The sequence below is a fragment of the Eutrigla gurnardus genome (genome assembly GCF_963514095.1).
Source record: "Eutrigla gurnardus genome assembly, chromosome: 13".
Taxonomy (NCBI): Eukaryota; Metazoa; Chordata; class Actinopteri; order Perciformes; family Triglidae; genus Eutrigla; species Eutrigla gurnardus.
In genome coordinates this window covers 4,731,371-4,745,809 of record NC_139936.1, presented here as the reverse complement: position 1 = coordinate 4,745,809, position 14,439 = coordinate 4,731,371, and positions in this window count along the sequence as shown.

The window sequence follows — 14,439 nt, the reverse complement described above, 5'->3', positions numbered from 1 at the left end:
AATACAGCATCTCCAACTATTAGCCATGTAGCGATATCGTGGAGTAACGCTGCCCTGTCTCTCTGTGTGTGTTGTTATCCGAGCTTCTCCTTGCTTTGTTTTTGTCATGTGAGCGACACACCACACCACGCTAAAGTGTGTAGCGCCCCCTTCAGGTCAATAACGTTAGCTCTGCCAGCACGTTTGCTGTGGTTTGTACGTGCTGTTAGCGACGTTAGCTCCGAGCCGCCGCCTCAGGGGTTGCAATAGCATATCTTGCACCTTTAAATGTCATACATTTGAAGTAATAAACCATATTACGTTTACAGTGGGATACATTATTTATTGATTTATTTGCCTTCTTTAGTTTTGAGTTATTTCGAGGTATCATTTGGAGGGTGGTGCATTGATTATTGGTACCTTTATTTCAGTCAAATGCGACATACTTTGCCTGACTTTGTCCACATATCAACCTACAATATCCACATATCACTCCGGCATTCTCCTGAAGCGTTGCTTTATGATGAAACCGTGAACCTGATGCTGACTGGTCGACCCGCTCTCCCCTTCCTCAAGACTGTGAAAATGTTGGCTGAGTCCTCCGACTTGCAGCTCCACGTGCCGGCGTACAGAGGATGATGTGTGGGACTCTAAGCTATCATTAATCACGGAGGCCTCACGCCTCTTCATCCACAGCAAACGCTCCACTGTTACAGACGGATTCACACGCTATAGCGAGCTGGAGGATGGAGGGTGAAAGACAGGGAAACTTCTCCACACGTTCAGATAATAACAGGTGTCGACGCGTGCCGAGCACAAATCATTCATTAGTGAGAGAGTGGTGGGGTTTTCCTCGGTGTCGGCGTTTACACGGAGCAGAAGAAAAAGCCCCGTTTGCGTCTCTCTTCCGTGTTCTGTTTGTCTTTGCCAATCTCCGTGCCGTAACTCTAATTCTTTCCCAAAGAGTTGTCAGTTGGGCGCGACGCCAGGCCGTTGGCCTCCTTATCTCTTGACGGGGAATCCAAATATGGGCCGCTGCCAGCCGCGGCCAATATAGTCTCTGTAATGGAAAGATAATGTGAATGTAACTGCTTAATGAAGAGGCTATTATCTGCTGTCAGGATCAATCATCATCGCGGTGCCGTGAGTTACACGTTCGACATATGGACGGTACATTTCTTACCTTTTTGGCATCTCGTTTCTGTTACACATAAAGAACTTTCCACAGCGATGACTGGTTCCCTTTCCCTGCAGATTAGGTGTCGACAACAGCATGTCAAAGACGGGCCTGCTTGCTTATTGGTTATGTCAACACTCCTAAAAAAAAAAGAGAGAGAAAACCCCCCCGAAGAAAACAAAGATTTGAGTCAGATGTTGAGCTGTTATTCACGCTTGCCATGTTGCTGCTCTCGCATTTATTGCTTCCCTCTGCTGTTTTTTCGCCCAAGCTGGGTGGATGAGCTGCGTCTCCGCCGAAACCCGAAGACGGGAAACGGAGAGTTTATTCATGAGTTTGGAAGTCGGGCTCGTCCTTGGTAGCACATCACTGCAGACTCTTACTTTTTTGGAGCGTAGCCACGCCACAAACACACTCGAGAAGACCACTTCTACGTCCTCTAGGGGGGGAGAAGGATAATGAATTCCGTTGTCAGGTTGGGAGAAGGTGATTCACCTTGTTTTCAGAGCTCTAACAGACAGCCGTGGCTCGGGAGATGGAGGGCAGAGTTCACCGAAAGGACAAATCTGTGTCAGAGGGTGAACGCGCCGCAGCGTGAGAGTCTTTTTGCATTCATTTCCATTGAGGTGGATGAACCGATGCTCCGATTAGAGGTCGCTTTGCATCCAAGTTGAATTTTTGCCCCCGAGCTTATTGCTGTTTGCCTGACAGCGACTTCCTCTATAATTATAAGATTATGAGATTGCTCATTATGAGCGAGAGATTTGAAATTAATGTAATAAATGGGGAGGTTGATCCTTTATCAAGCACGAGCGAATTAATCACAAATATTGCTAATGTCTGCACGGAAGCCTTTTTTTTATAATGAGTTATATAAAATCACTTGCAAGTCCTGAAGGACGCTGCTAGTCTAGCTGTATCCACAAGAGGGACTTCTGTGAGATGTTGCCTCACACCTTGAAACACTCCGGTGTGTCTCGTGTGCTGGGGGGATGCAGGGGGAAATGGAAATTATGATTTGTCATATTTGAGAATGAATGTGAAAGCCAAACATTCAGACTTGTCTGCGTGTGTTCGGATGTGTGATGTTTGCTCAGGGGGGGATAACGCGTTTAGCTTTTCTGGCGGCGGACGCTTGTAAGGGAATCACAGGAGAATAGCACTTAATTTCTGAGGAAGTATTTTGAACAGGAGGTTATAGCTGTGGGCAGAAAGAACCAGGATCCGTCTGACGTCCAGAAAGGAGAGACCCCCCACCCTCCTGATGCTAAAAGAGAGAAACGTCACTTTTAAATTAAAAGAAATATCCAATGAAATTCAGAATAAAAACATGTGCAGAGCTCCCAGGAGGCTTGAGAAATTGTCAGAAACCTCTTAAAAACTGCTCCCATAATTCAAATTGTCCAATTTTATTGAAACCACACGTTATAATCGGCATCGTTCGAGTAAACGTCCGTCAACAACCAGAAGTGGAGCGACCGAACTGAGATTTGGTCTCTGCGGGCACATTGAACAGCCGAGTGGTATTCACCACTCAGAAAGGCTGGAATTAGAAAAACACCGCTGTCATTCTGTTGTGGCCCGGTGGAATTCACAATTCTTATTTTTTTAAAAAAACATGATTTAGACTGGCAAAATGCTCATTGTCATCTCCACCAGAATGGAAGGTGTATTGTTTCAGTTTGTTTTCCGAGCGTTAATTCATTCCTTTCCTCGATAGTTTCTGAATGAATGGTGTTTTTTTCTCGAACAGATGTCTGCATGACTTGGACATAACACAAAAAAACAAAAAAGATCTCAGGGGAATCTGAATTCCTGAGCGTGTAACCAACACGAGTAGCGTAGCGGGGATATACATCTGGAGGCCGGAATGAAAACACACTCTGCAGCTCTGCTTCTTGAAACGTTACGTTGGAAAAAGTTAATTGTTACAAATGTTTTCCTCTTGGTGTAACTGGACGACTTGCACAGAAGAAGAGAATGATGTTCCAACGAGAACACTTTTCTTTTTAAGATTTCTTTCTATTATATGCAATTTTATGTGGAATTAAAATCAATTCTGTGTTAAAGCTCAAAAAGTCATTTACAATAAGACATTCTCTGCATTCACGTTATGTTGAAACATGTTATATGTATGTAATACTTGATGCAAAACCTTCTCTAACTACCGCCCGTTTGGCTTTTACACATCTGCCCTCCAGTTTCTCAGCCCAAATGTGCTTTGTAAAGCCAAACCCATAGAAAGTAACACTTGTAAAGATAACAGCCAACTGTCTGAAGAAGCACTCCGTCCCCTAACTTTCCTCACTTTGAGGATGTGAGCTCACCTGGTGAGTTATTAAATGAAAGGAGTTTTTGAGTGATTTATCTTCATCCAGATGTTCACGCCTCAGACTCTCCTAACACTCATGCCTTTCTTTTCTCGTACCAGATTTCATGACACATCATCAGTAAGGCGACGCGTTTCATAGTCACACACATAAAGCATCCGTGCTGCTGAAGTGTCCTCGAGCAAGATGTGCTGAATCAGCTCCATCTGTGTGGTTCTGTAGCCGGTTCCTGCTCTTTTTACCTTCCCGTAACACGACTGACGTGACTCATTTCTCCTCGGGGGAATCAAACGGATGTTGCTCACGCAGATCAGGAGCCCAAAGACAGTTTTACGAGGACAAAAAAAAAAAGAGAGTGCAGTTTTGATATTGTGTGTGTGTTGAGCTTTCTGTTGCTAAATATCAGATTGGAAACATGTTTAATGGGAATGCTTTTGAAGTATGATGATGGAAAGTATTGTCTCCTTTGCGTGAGGCGTGCCGTCGGAGATACATTTGAGATGCATTCATTTATCAGTCCCACACTATTTCCCAAAGGGCAGAGTCATCCACGGAGCTCCGTGAATCCCAACATCATTCCATTCCCAGAGCTTCATCGCTCCTAATCACAGCAGCGGCGGCACTTTTTTTTATCGCTGTCGGAAACACCTGCCGCCTCCGGTGCACAGGTGTGTTTTGCAGTAACTGTTTCCAACAGCAGCAACAGTAGTATCGACATAATACACCGGGAATGGAAGTTGTTGTTTGCTTGGGCAAACATCCACCGAAGGATAAAGATGACTGACACCTTTTTTTCGAGGCTCTGATTTCATCCTTGGTGCATGTGAGGAAACGTCAAGTATCACAGAACGAGGAGCGAGCGCCTGGCGAGCGACCGCTGGAATGTGAGCGAATTATGAAAAGCACATTTTCAGATCGGCAACTACTTTTTCAGTGATTTATTATTCGTGTCAGACCTTTTAATTCCAATGTCACGGCTGCTCAGTTGTAACTTAAATGCTTGTAGATCATTCCGATGTTTAAAGAAGCCACAATGATGTGCCTTTTTTAAACAAAATGTTTCAGCTTTCATAAAGAAATCTGTGTAAGTTTTATTGCTTTGTCATGCATTCTAAGACAAGCTGATGGAGTAAGTCAGTAGACATTTTTGTAATAACCCTATAAATGTCACAAATTACATTTTTTTCCCTCCCTTGGATTTGAAGATAATTAGTGTAATTCCTCTTTACATTCCACCGCCCAAGCACACACATCTGAGCTTCAACACACACACACACACACACACACACACACACACACACACACACACACACACACACACACACACACACAGCCACACTCAGCAAAAAATCCCAGTGCCTGTACCTCAGAAAGAGCCTGTCTGTATGCAGCATGCAGTAGTACCTAGGCTATGTTCCCTTCACCCAGCCATCTGGTTTCAGTTCAGACCCATCTGGATCTGTCTCCAGCCCAGGCATCTCAGGAATACATTTTGGAGGGGTGCCCACATCCGTTCACACAGGCAAGTGTTTTCAATTACTCAATTTTAAATGTCTCTAAAACCAAGTGATTGAGCTTTTTTTTTTTTTTTTCTGTGGCGGTGGCGGTTGGTGAACACTGGTTTAAAAAAAAAAAAAGAAAAGCTGCTTCAAAAGGAGAGAAGGCAGCAGGACCGAACGCAACGAGGCCTCCGAGGGCCGTCACGCAGACGTCGCCACGGTTACACCTCGACGACCGGAGCGCGTCGACGCTCAGCCCAGCGAGCCGGAGCACAACCGACCGACCGCGTAGCTTCGCAGACTCCGAGGATCACAACACATACTTGTTTGCTGATTTCAGAGCTACCCGCAAGTATCCTCTCGGCCAACATGAAGCAACTGGAAAAGCCGACGAGTGATGAGAACCATGCAAAGGGCTCATCCCCACATTGTAACTGACAGCATGATTCCACGGGGCTCCCACACCAAAAGGAACACGTTAGCTTTATGTGTAGCTGCGGTTCGCGTCATTAAACTCAGAAGATATTTTAGGATTAGAGCAATTTGGCAATTATGCACGGACTTCCTGCACGGGCTTAGATTAATTGATGTTGATACGTTTCTGATGCACGTTACGTTAGCTACCAGTTTCTTGTTTGCAATGTTTTCACCGTTTTATTCCAATCTGCATCATTCAAATCAGAAGTTGGGTAAGGGATTCTTCCACAATTCTATATTTTTTAAGGTATTTTGAAAATATCGTTTGACACTTTTGATTTGATTGTACAAAGAAAGGAAACGAGGACAAAGGTTAGTTTCTGTGCGTCGTAGCCAGCTGCAATTCTTACTAGAACTTTCCCATTTCTGTAAGAGTGTGTGTGCATGTGTGTGCGTGTGTGTGTGTGTGTGCGTGATGAATTCTGCTGCGTCAGAGTGATGCTTTCACCTGAATCTATTTTAAATTGTGACCACCAGCACATTTTAATGACTTCTATGACTAAACCAGTGGAGATCTTCCTCAGGACGCCCACGGTGCCTGCTCTCTCAAACAGCCGCAGAGTTTCACATGGCTGTGTGATTACCGTCTCACTGTGTACAATGTCGCAGGCAGTGGCAGTTAATCCAAAAGAAAATACTGCCCCCCCCCCTCCCCCCTTTTTTTTAATTTGCATGCTAATACCACTGCAGATTTAATCTGATAGGAGCTGCACAGTGGTAGCCCTCATATAAATTCCCCATCAGGCATCCAGTCGCTGTCATTCACATCCATCCTGCACTCGTCCCACGCAGCAGCAGCAGCAGCAGCAGCAGCAGCAGCAGCAGCTCTCTGCATCATACTGTCAGATGTTGTGAGGCCTCCTTCAGACCGGCAGTAGCGCTACCTCAGAAACACAAAAAGTAGGTCCTGTGAGTGCAATGTCATCCAGGAATGTCTCGTGTTGCCCAATGAATTACAAACAAGTGTCGGCTTGTTAAGCATTTACGAGGCTTGGATGCACATTAAACTCCTGGTTGGACTTTCAATCGATACCATTATGTAATTAGGAATCATTATATAATGAACTTGCTAGACGACGCCCGTGCTGGTGGCGGTATGAGGCTTTGCGCTAAAAGCAGGTGTGAACCATAGTTTAGCATGCTAGCACGCACAACATCAACGAGCAGAGACAAAATGCAGCTGAGGTCGATGGGAATTTCATGAGATTTGTAAGTGTTTGGTCGTAAAACCAAAGTATTGCACAAAATATATGTTTGAGCTGACAGTTGAGGGGAAGTTACGGGATCATGAATGTTCTTATAATTAATCATGAGGACGTTAATTAATGGCTTGGCAGTCCATTTAATATTTATTCAGTTGTTTTTCTCTAAAAACCACACGTGTGAACCTCATGGTGACGCTGCAGAAAAAGTGAGTTGATTCATCATCTGGGTACCATGAATGTTTGTGTCAAATGTCATAGCAACCCATTGAATGGTTGTCATTTTTTCTGCCTGGACCAAAGAGGACCGACTGTGGTCATTTAACAACGCTCGCTGCTTTTCTGAATTATTTCCAGACTTTTCGTACCATCTGGATTAATAAAAGTATCGAGCCCGCTGCACGCGGAATCAAACTCTACCACATTTCCCAAGTTGTGGCTCGGTTTCCTAATCCAAACAAAGATCGTCGCCTTAAATGACACTTGCTCAATTTGTCGGACGTGAACCTAGATTAAAATGTTTCATTGTAATGGATTTCTGTTTTATATTTCATTGCAAACTAATGTGCTCATATTCTATTATTTATTGTGCTGCAGAAATCATCCGAGTAGTTATGTCACTTCCGACTCGGAAAGGAAATGTATTAATTTAAGATATATAAGAGGCGGCCCTTTTTATGATTCAACAAGCAGAATATGTCTTCAGTTTGATTATTCTGAAAATACATTCAGAGGTAGTAAGTGTTGTTGAATGACCTTCTTGGTTTATAATAGTTTTATCTTTTATAAAAACGACTGCTTCAAACGTAATCAAGATACACGACGAGGTCTGAATGCAGCCTGAACGCCGTGTATTGAAAATGAAATATGAGCATCATTTGAAACAGAAAATAAGCTATTTATTTACTAAATATATACTTTCTTTCCTTCGACAAATGTACTTATTGTAAGTCTGCTAAATGCTAAATAGGAACCTTGCCTGCATACGTTTGGGCACCTCGGCTTGCAGTCAGTCTTCTGTGGTTGAATTGATTCCCATGACTGTTACAGAAATTCTTTGTGGATTAGCTTACATTCGTGTGTGTGTGTGTGTGTGTGTGTGTGTGTGTGTGTGTGTGTGTGTGTGTGTGTGTGTGTGTGTGTGTGTGTGTGTGTGTGTGTGTGTGTGTGTGTGTGTGTGTGTGTGTGTGTGTGTGTGTGTGTGTGTGTGTGTGTGTGTGTTGCGTAAAAAAAAGTAAATAAAAATGGCCACATGCACCAAGAAGCCATAAGACTCACCATTACACTAATTCCCGTGTTGTTAAATGTGTTCTATAAAAGCTTTAATTCTGAACGGAGCTTGAAATCTGCAGGATGGTTGTGGTTTTGATTTATGGTGCCGGAGAGTTTCTCAATGGTCTTGCGGTGTTCGTCGCATATGCGTAATCCCTAATCAGGGTTATGTACATAGCACTCCATCAAGGGCCCTTCAACACAGCTCAGGGAATGTTGACTTGGTAATTGAATTTGAGCGTAACTTATGATGGGAACATAAGCCAGATGCCAGGATGTTTATGGCGTTGTTGCTTTGCGGGCAGCGGTGTACACAACCTCTGTCTCTTCGCTGCAGCCAAATTTTCCATGAGGCGTGCATCCTTATGGTCAGAAACATCGCCAGCAATTCATAGTAATGAACTTGGTGTTAGCAGTAATATGCATCATGTACATTAATTAGCTGGGCTGTGTCAGACGCCTGCGGGAGGAAAAAAACCGAACCATGATTGATTATTGTTGCTCAAATGTGTGTTATCTTCTACAGACGCATCACAAATCTGAATAAATGAACGCAGATGATTTTCTGCAGGGTCACTGAGTTTGATGTGTGTGAACGTGATGTGAATCACACGTCACGGACTATAAAGTCACCTGGTCTCAATCCAGATAAGCGACTCGACACCAAATCTTTAAGAGGAAAGACTAGTATTTGTAGGAAGTGTCAGGAAGTGCAGCGTCAACGCAGGAAGTGGTTTGTACTTTCATTTTATTGCCGTTGGACTTAAAGCAGCAGAGTGTAGGATTTACTACTGAATACCCCTCCACTCACCCCTCCCTTTCCCAAGCGCGTCGGAGAACCACGGTGGCCTTCAGGCAACATAAAACGCTGAAGGCCCTCTCTGGAGCCGGCGTTTGGTTTGACGTAGGAACGTGGTGGTGCAACATGACGGACTCTGTGTAGATATCAACAAAAGCATAGTGATTCTGCGTTTGGTTATTTCCTGTTTTATTTTGAAGTTCCCTGCCTCTTGTTTCCTGTGTTTTGCTCAACTTCCTGATTGTGATTTTCCCTGTTTGTGGCATTTAGAACATTTAGCTGCTGTACGTTAATGTCGTCAGCCCTGCTCCGTTTCCTCCAATCAGCTTCCAGCCTGCCCTCTTGTCTGCCCACCTGTGTCTTGTTGCCTGATTAGTGTCTTGTGTATTTAGTTTCCATTGCTCCTTACCTTTTATGACCTCAGTTTGCTTCCTCAGTGTTTTTTTATTCAACTTTCAATGACAGCATCTTAAAGATGAGACAACGCCGTAGTAAATGGACCTGCGTTCATTCAATGCTTTTCTCATCTTCTCGAGGCGCTTTACACCACAAGTAACCATTCACACATTCATCCACTTAATGGCAGAGGAGCCGCCTGCCCATCAGGATCTAATCTGATTAACGCGTTCACAATTTGGGGGTTCAGCGTCTTGCCAAAGGACACTCCGGCGAGCGGACTGGAGGCGTGACAACGACCACAAATCAACCCAACGCTCCTGCAGTCAAATCTCAGACATTACAGGTAGACTGACATTAAGTGAGAGACATCACCAAACCGTTTTACAAATGCAGAAACGAGCTGAACACGAGGAAGATGCAGCTCCAAACAGCGTCTCCCTGCAGCTGATTCTGCAGCCACCTCTGCACAGTTGTTTGTCATTAACTGTTGCTTTTATTAATTCCTTTTTAAATGCTCTGTTTAGTATCCAAGCTGCTTGAGCTCAATGTGTGGGTTTCATTTTCCTAACGCTCAGTTTAAGATTGATTACATAACTTTGGATTATGCAAAGTGCTTTTCCAGAGCAGAACTTGATATAAACAATGTTGGTACTTACAATTATCCACCCAATGGCAATATAAACTACTTTTGAGCTCTGGTGCAGCGATCTAGGCCTTGACCTGCCGTTTGAAAATCTGAGCTCCAAAAGAGACAAGGAGCGTCTTACCAAGCCACAGCCCACGACAGTCCCATGGCAGACACCCTAACCGCACAACCGCCGCAGCGGATAATGGAGAAAGGCGACGGGATTTGTAGTAGAAGTGCTGTGCATCCTCACTGAAATACGGCCTCCATGTCTTCCAGAGCCCGAGCAGCTTGGCCCGTCGCTGTGAGTGAATGCAGATGGGAGAGATGCCCAGCAATGGAAAACGGGGGAATAAACTAGCTTAATGAAAGCATCATGGCACAGTGAAAAGCCAGTCTAAGCCATCAGTGAGAATGCCCCGGGGGTAGGAAGATGGGCTGGTGTGCGTGCTGGGGGCTGGAAGCTTGCCTAGATCCAGGAGCTCTGCTGGCCTTCTGTGGCAGTCCACTCCCTCGCCATGCAGCCCCTCCCTCTGGGTGGGAGGGGGTGCAGAAACATGATACACCATGTTACAGGTTAGGCCCCCCGAGGTGCCAAGTGCCATATCAGGAGAATTAGATGCTTAGTTGCGGATGGCAGCGGCCCAAGCTCGTCTTTTTTTTTTCAGTTGCATCTGCATTCAATGTCCTTGATGTGTCTGCAGGAGGAAAAAAAGCACCGGAGACTCGTGTTTTAGTTTCTCGTTACAGAATAGACACAACAGTCGTGTTCTGAGCCCGCACGACTGATGTTCGCCGTCAGCTGCTCCGTAAAGAATTTCTGCTGACGGATACGATTTATTTCCCAGCTGTTCAAGGTTGAGTGCAATTGTTGCCTGATATTTTCTTTTCTTTTTAGTTGAAAGATTAATTCCTCCAGGCATTTACTGTAATTTGTGCTTGGATTAAGTCAAAATAATGTCAGTTTAAATGTTCTCTTCATAATTTTTTTTAAATTAAAAGAAAGGTGACTCATTCCTGATAAATGAATGAGAATAAATAATTCACGGAGCATTGTTTTTCTCCGATCACGGGCACAGCTCAGTAAATACCGTACTTATTTCACTCAGTTGTGCCAATCAAATCGATCACGATGTGAGCGTTATGAAAACCAAGTAACTCCATACAAGACGAGATTCAAACTGCTGGCGAGAGCCCTCGCAGGCCCATTTCCAAAACAAACCGGCTAAAAAAGGCACTTTTTATTTATTTTATTCAGAAGATTCTGGCCATAAAAGGATGGCTCCAAATCGTAAAAATACATACTTTCCCTCTTACCTGTAGTGCTATTTATCAATATAGATTGTATGGTGTGATTTAGAGTCTGCCTTCTCTCGCATGTAATGAAACTGTGTGGCACTCGGCTCGCTCAAAGCGTCAAAATAAATACTTTTTTAACAGAAAATAGTTCCTATAGTGAAACTGCTCACAACAAGGTCTGTGGTTTATCTTCAGTAAGCGGATCATGATTGCTGAAAACAGGAGACGTTGCTGTTGAGTTTTTCAAAAGTATATTTTTGGCGCTTTGAGCACCACGAGTCAAGTGCTATGTACTTATTATATTGGAGAGAAAGCAGACATGGTTCATATCTCCAAAACTAGGCAACTCACACCAAAACAATCGAGTTTGATTTAAAAAAAGAAGCACTTATAGGTCAGAGGGAAACCTGTTTTTGTGATTTGGGTGTTCTTCCAATTGTATTTATGGTAAAGATAGCTTTTTGTTGTCTAGAAGTTCAATGTGTCTGGATCGGCTGTATCCAAATCAAATCTCCATCCACATAGACGGGTACCTTTCCATCCAATTAATGCAAAACTAAGTGGCAACATCATGACAAAGAAATGTGTGTATATAAATATACTTACTACTATTTTTTTGTTCTCAAAGGAGAGCGGGAGAAGTCATTAACAGAGCAGTAACCGACAAATAAATGCTATTTAAGTTTAAGTGTTATGTAATCTTTCATTCACAGTCCAAGATAAAGATCAGGGGGGAAAGGAGATGATCTAACATCTATTAGTCTCTGTCAACAGCCTTTTAGTTTAGTTTACTCTGTGCAAAGTTTTTTTTAATCCTTTCCTCATCGACCTTCATTCCTGCCAGTATAAATACGTCTGTCAATAGAAGCTGTTCTCCCTCTCGTCGGCAGCAACCTTCATGATGAGGTTATCTTCTCCAAGGCTCCGGTGCACAAGGCCACCTGCTCACTGCTTTTTTTTATTCTATTTTTAAATGCGTGCATATTACTTTTCCTACAAAGACATTCATTCTGAAATATGCACCATCAAGTATGGGTCTGAAGTGTGTTCCCAGAATCGTAAATACATCTCTAATCCGCTACGTATGCATTTATATGAAATCAATTTCTACTTTCCACATGCCTCTCCAGCAGACATGCGATTGGGATTTTGCAGTTCAGGGGAGTTCAGATCAGTAATCCGTCGTCTCAAAGGCAGGGCAGATGCAACGTTCAGCAGAAACATCTGTTAATTGTTAGAGTCATATGGCGAAGAAGAACATTAGGGAGATGGTCGTCCAGTAAATGGATGGATTTGAGGGACTGAATCCCAAAAAGACCAACACTGACCATCAACCGGCCACATGTCCTGTCAAACGGCCTTATTCGCTCTTTTGTAAACCCCTCCCTACATGCTGAGACAGCTAAAAGCCATAAATGTAATAGTAGCCGGCTGTCTATTCACTGTCAACTTCACTGACAGGAAAGCCATTTACAACTTTTTTAAAAAGCTCCTGCTTCAACTGGCAAAGATGGTGAAGTCGCCACGTGTTTTCCACCGATCCATCAAGAACCAGAATCCGACTGAGAGCCGGTGGAAGTGCAAACAGGGCAGGGCCGGGTCACGTCACTCCCTCCTTTGTCTCGGCGAGCAGCAGGCCGGATATTAACACAAAAACGGGGAGATAAAGACGATGAATTAAAAGGTGACACAAAGAGAAAAGAGGACACGCTCAGTCATTTGCTCTTTTATCACTCATCTCCACCAAAACGATTACTCTCAAATGAGATTCATCGCCGCCGTTGAAGGGCTGGGATGTTTTCCAGGGCGTCAAAATGAAACATCGGCTGTTTGATTCCACGCCAGGTGATGAGAGTTGTTGGTTCCCGTCTCGGTTTAGCATCAGTTTCGAGTTAGACTTAAAGGATTAGTTCACTCAACAACATTATGAGTTGTATTACTCACCTCCCTAGTTACTCCGAGGTCCAACATTTATCCATTATTTTTTTGATTTCTTGGAAGTAGACAAGACACTTCTTTAGGAAGTTTTTTGTGTTCTTAAATGCCTTTTTGATCATGAAAAAAAAAAACTTTTCTGGGACCACAGAGTCAAGGGAGGTGGGTTTTTATTACCCATCCAAAAGTTGTAATAAATAAGTAATAAATGAACAATGGCTCTCAAACCCTTTTAGATCATATTGTGAATCCATTCAACAATATATGCTATTTTATATCAAAATCCTATATTTTTTCTCCCTGGAAAGGAAAATATGATGCATTAGTGGGCTGCATGATGGTGTAGTGGGTAGCACTCTCGCCTCACAGCGAGAGGGTCCTGGGTTCGATCCCCGGGTCGGCCCCGGGTTCCTTCTGTGTGGAGTTTGCATGTTCTCCCTGTGTGAGCGTGGGTTCTCTCCGATTCTCCGGCTTCCTCCCACAGTCCAAAGACATGCAGGATGGGGAGAGGTTCATTGAGGACTCTAAATGTCCCGTAGGTGTGAATGTGAGCGTGAATGGTTGTTTGTCTCTACATGTTGGCCCTGTGATAGACTGGCGACCTGTCCAGGGTGTACCCTGCCTTCCGGGATAATGTCCCTGAAACAGAATCATACAGGAAATACACTAAGATACGGAAGCAGGACACTCTTGAAATGCCGCTTCAGCTCGACTTTAAGAGCCAACCTGCATCGTCTTATGTTAAATGTAAGTGAGGTGAGGTGGAGGGGAAATGAAGCCCATTCATCATCTTTCAGTCGGATGTCGTGTCCAGCGAAGGTGCTCCATCAGGGAGTTGAAGCCATGTGTCCGGTGGCTTTGGTTTTTCAGTCTTTTGGGACCAGTTTACTCCTCAATGTCCACACTCATTACATGTAGAAGAAAGCAGACAAAAAAAAAGTCCAGCTGAAGGTATTTTTCTTGCGTGGCTGGTGTGTACAGTACGTGTGAGTCAAAGGGAAAGTAAATGAGTGCTGTTTTTACGACTCCCTTCTCTGTAGCACTTTGGTCCCGCGGGTTTATAGAACTTTGCAGCGTAAACCACATCGAACACTCGCAGTGAGTGGGACGAATAACGAAAACAAGAGGGGTCCTTGTAACCTTTCATGTGAGCATTCTTGGCGAAGGCACGTTCACTTCCCTGAGACATTTTAAAATTTCAGCCGCCCAGTTGGAGAGCTCTTTGAAAGGGCTCGGGGCTGTGATGCATTAATTGGCTCACGTATCACTCAGGAGCATGTGGGCAGGGTATGCTTTAATAGTCATAATCGTAAATTTGATAGGCTGAGGTGTGTTTGAGCTGGGGATAGGCAAGTGTGTCCGTGTCCTCTCTTTGCTCCGACATACCGAACGTGTCCAGAAATGTTCATTTAAAGCTTAATTATTAGAGCTCCAACCAGTATTGTT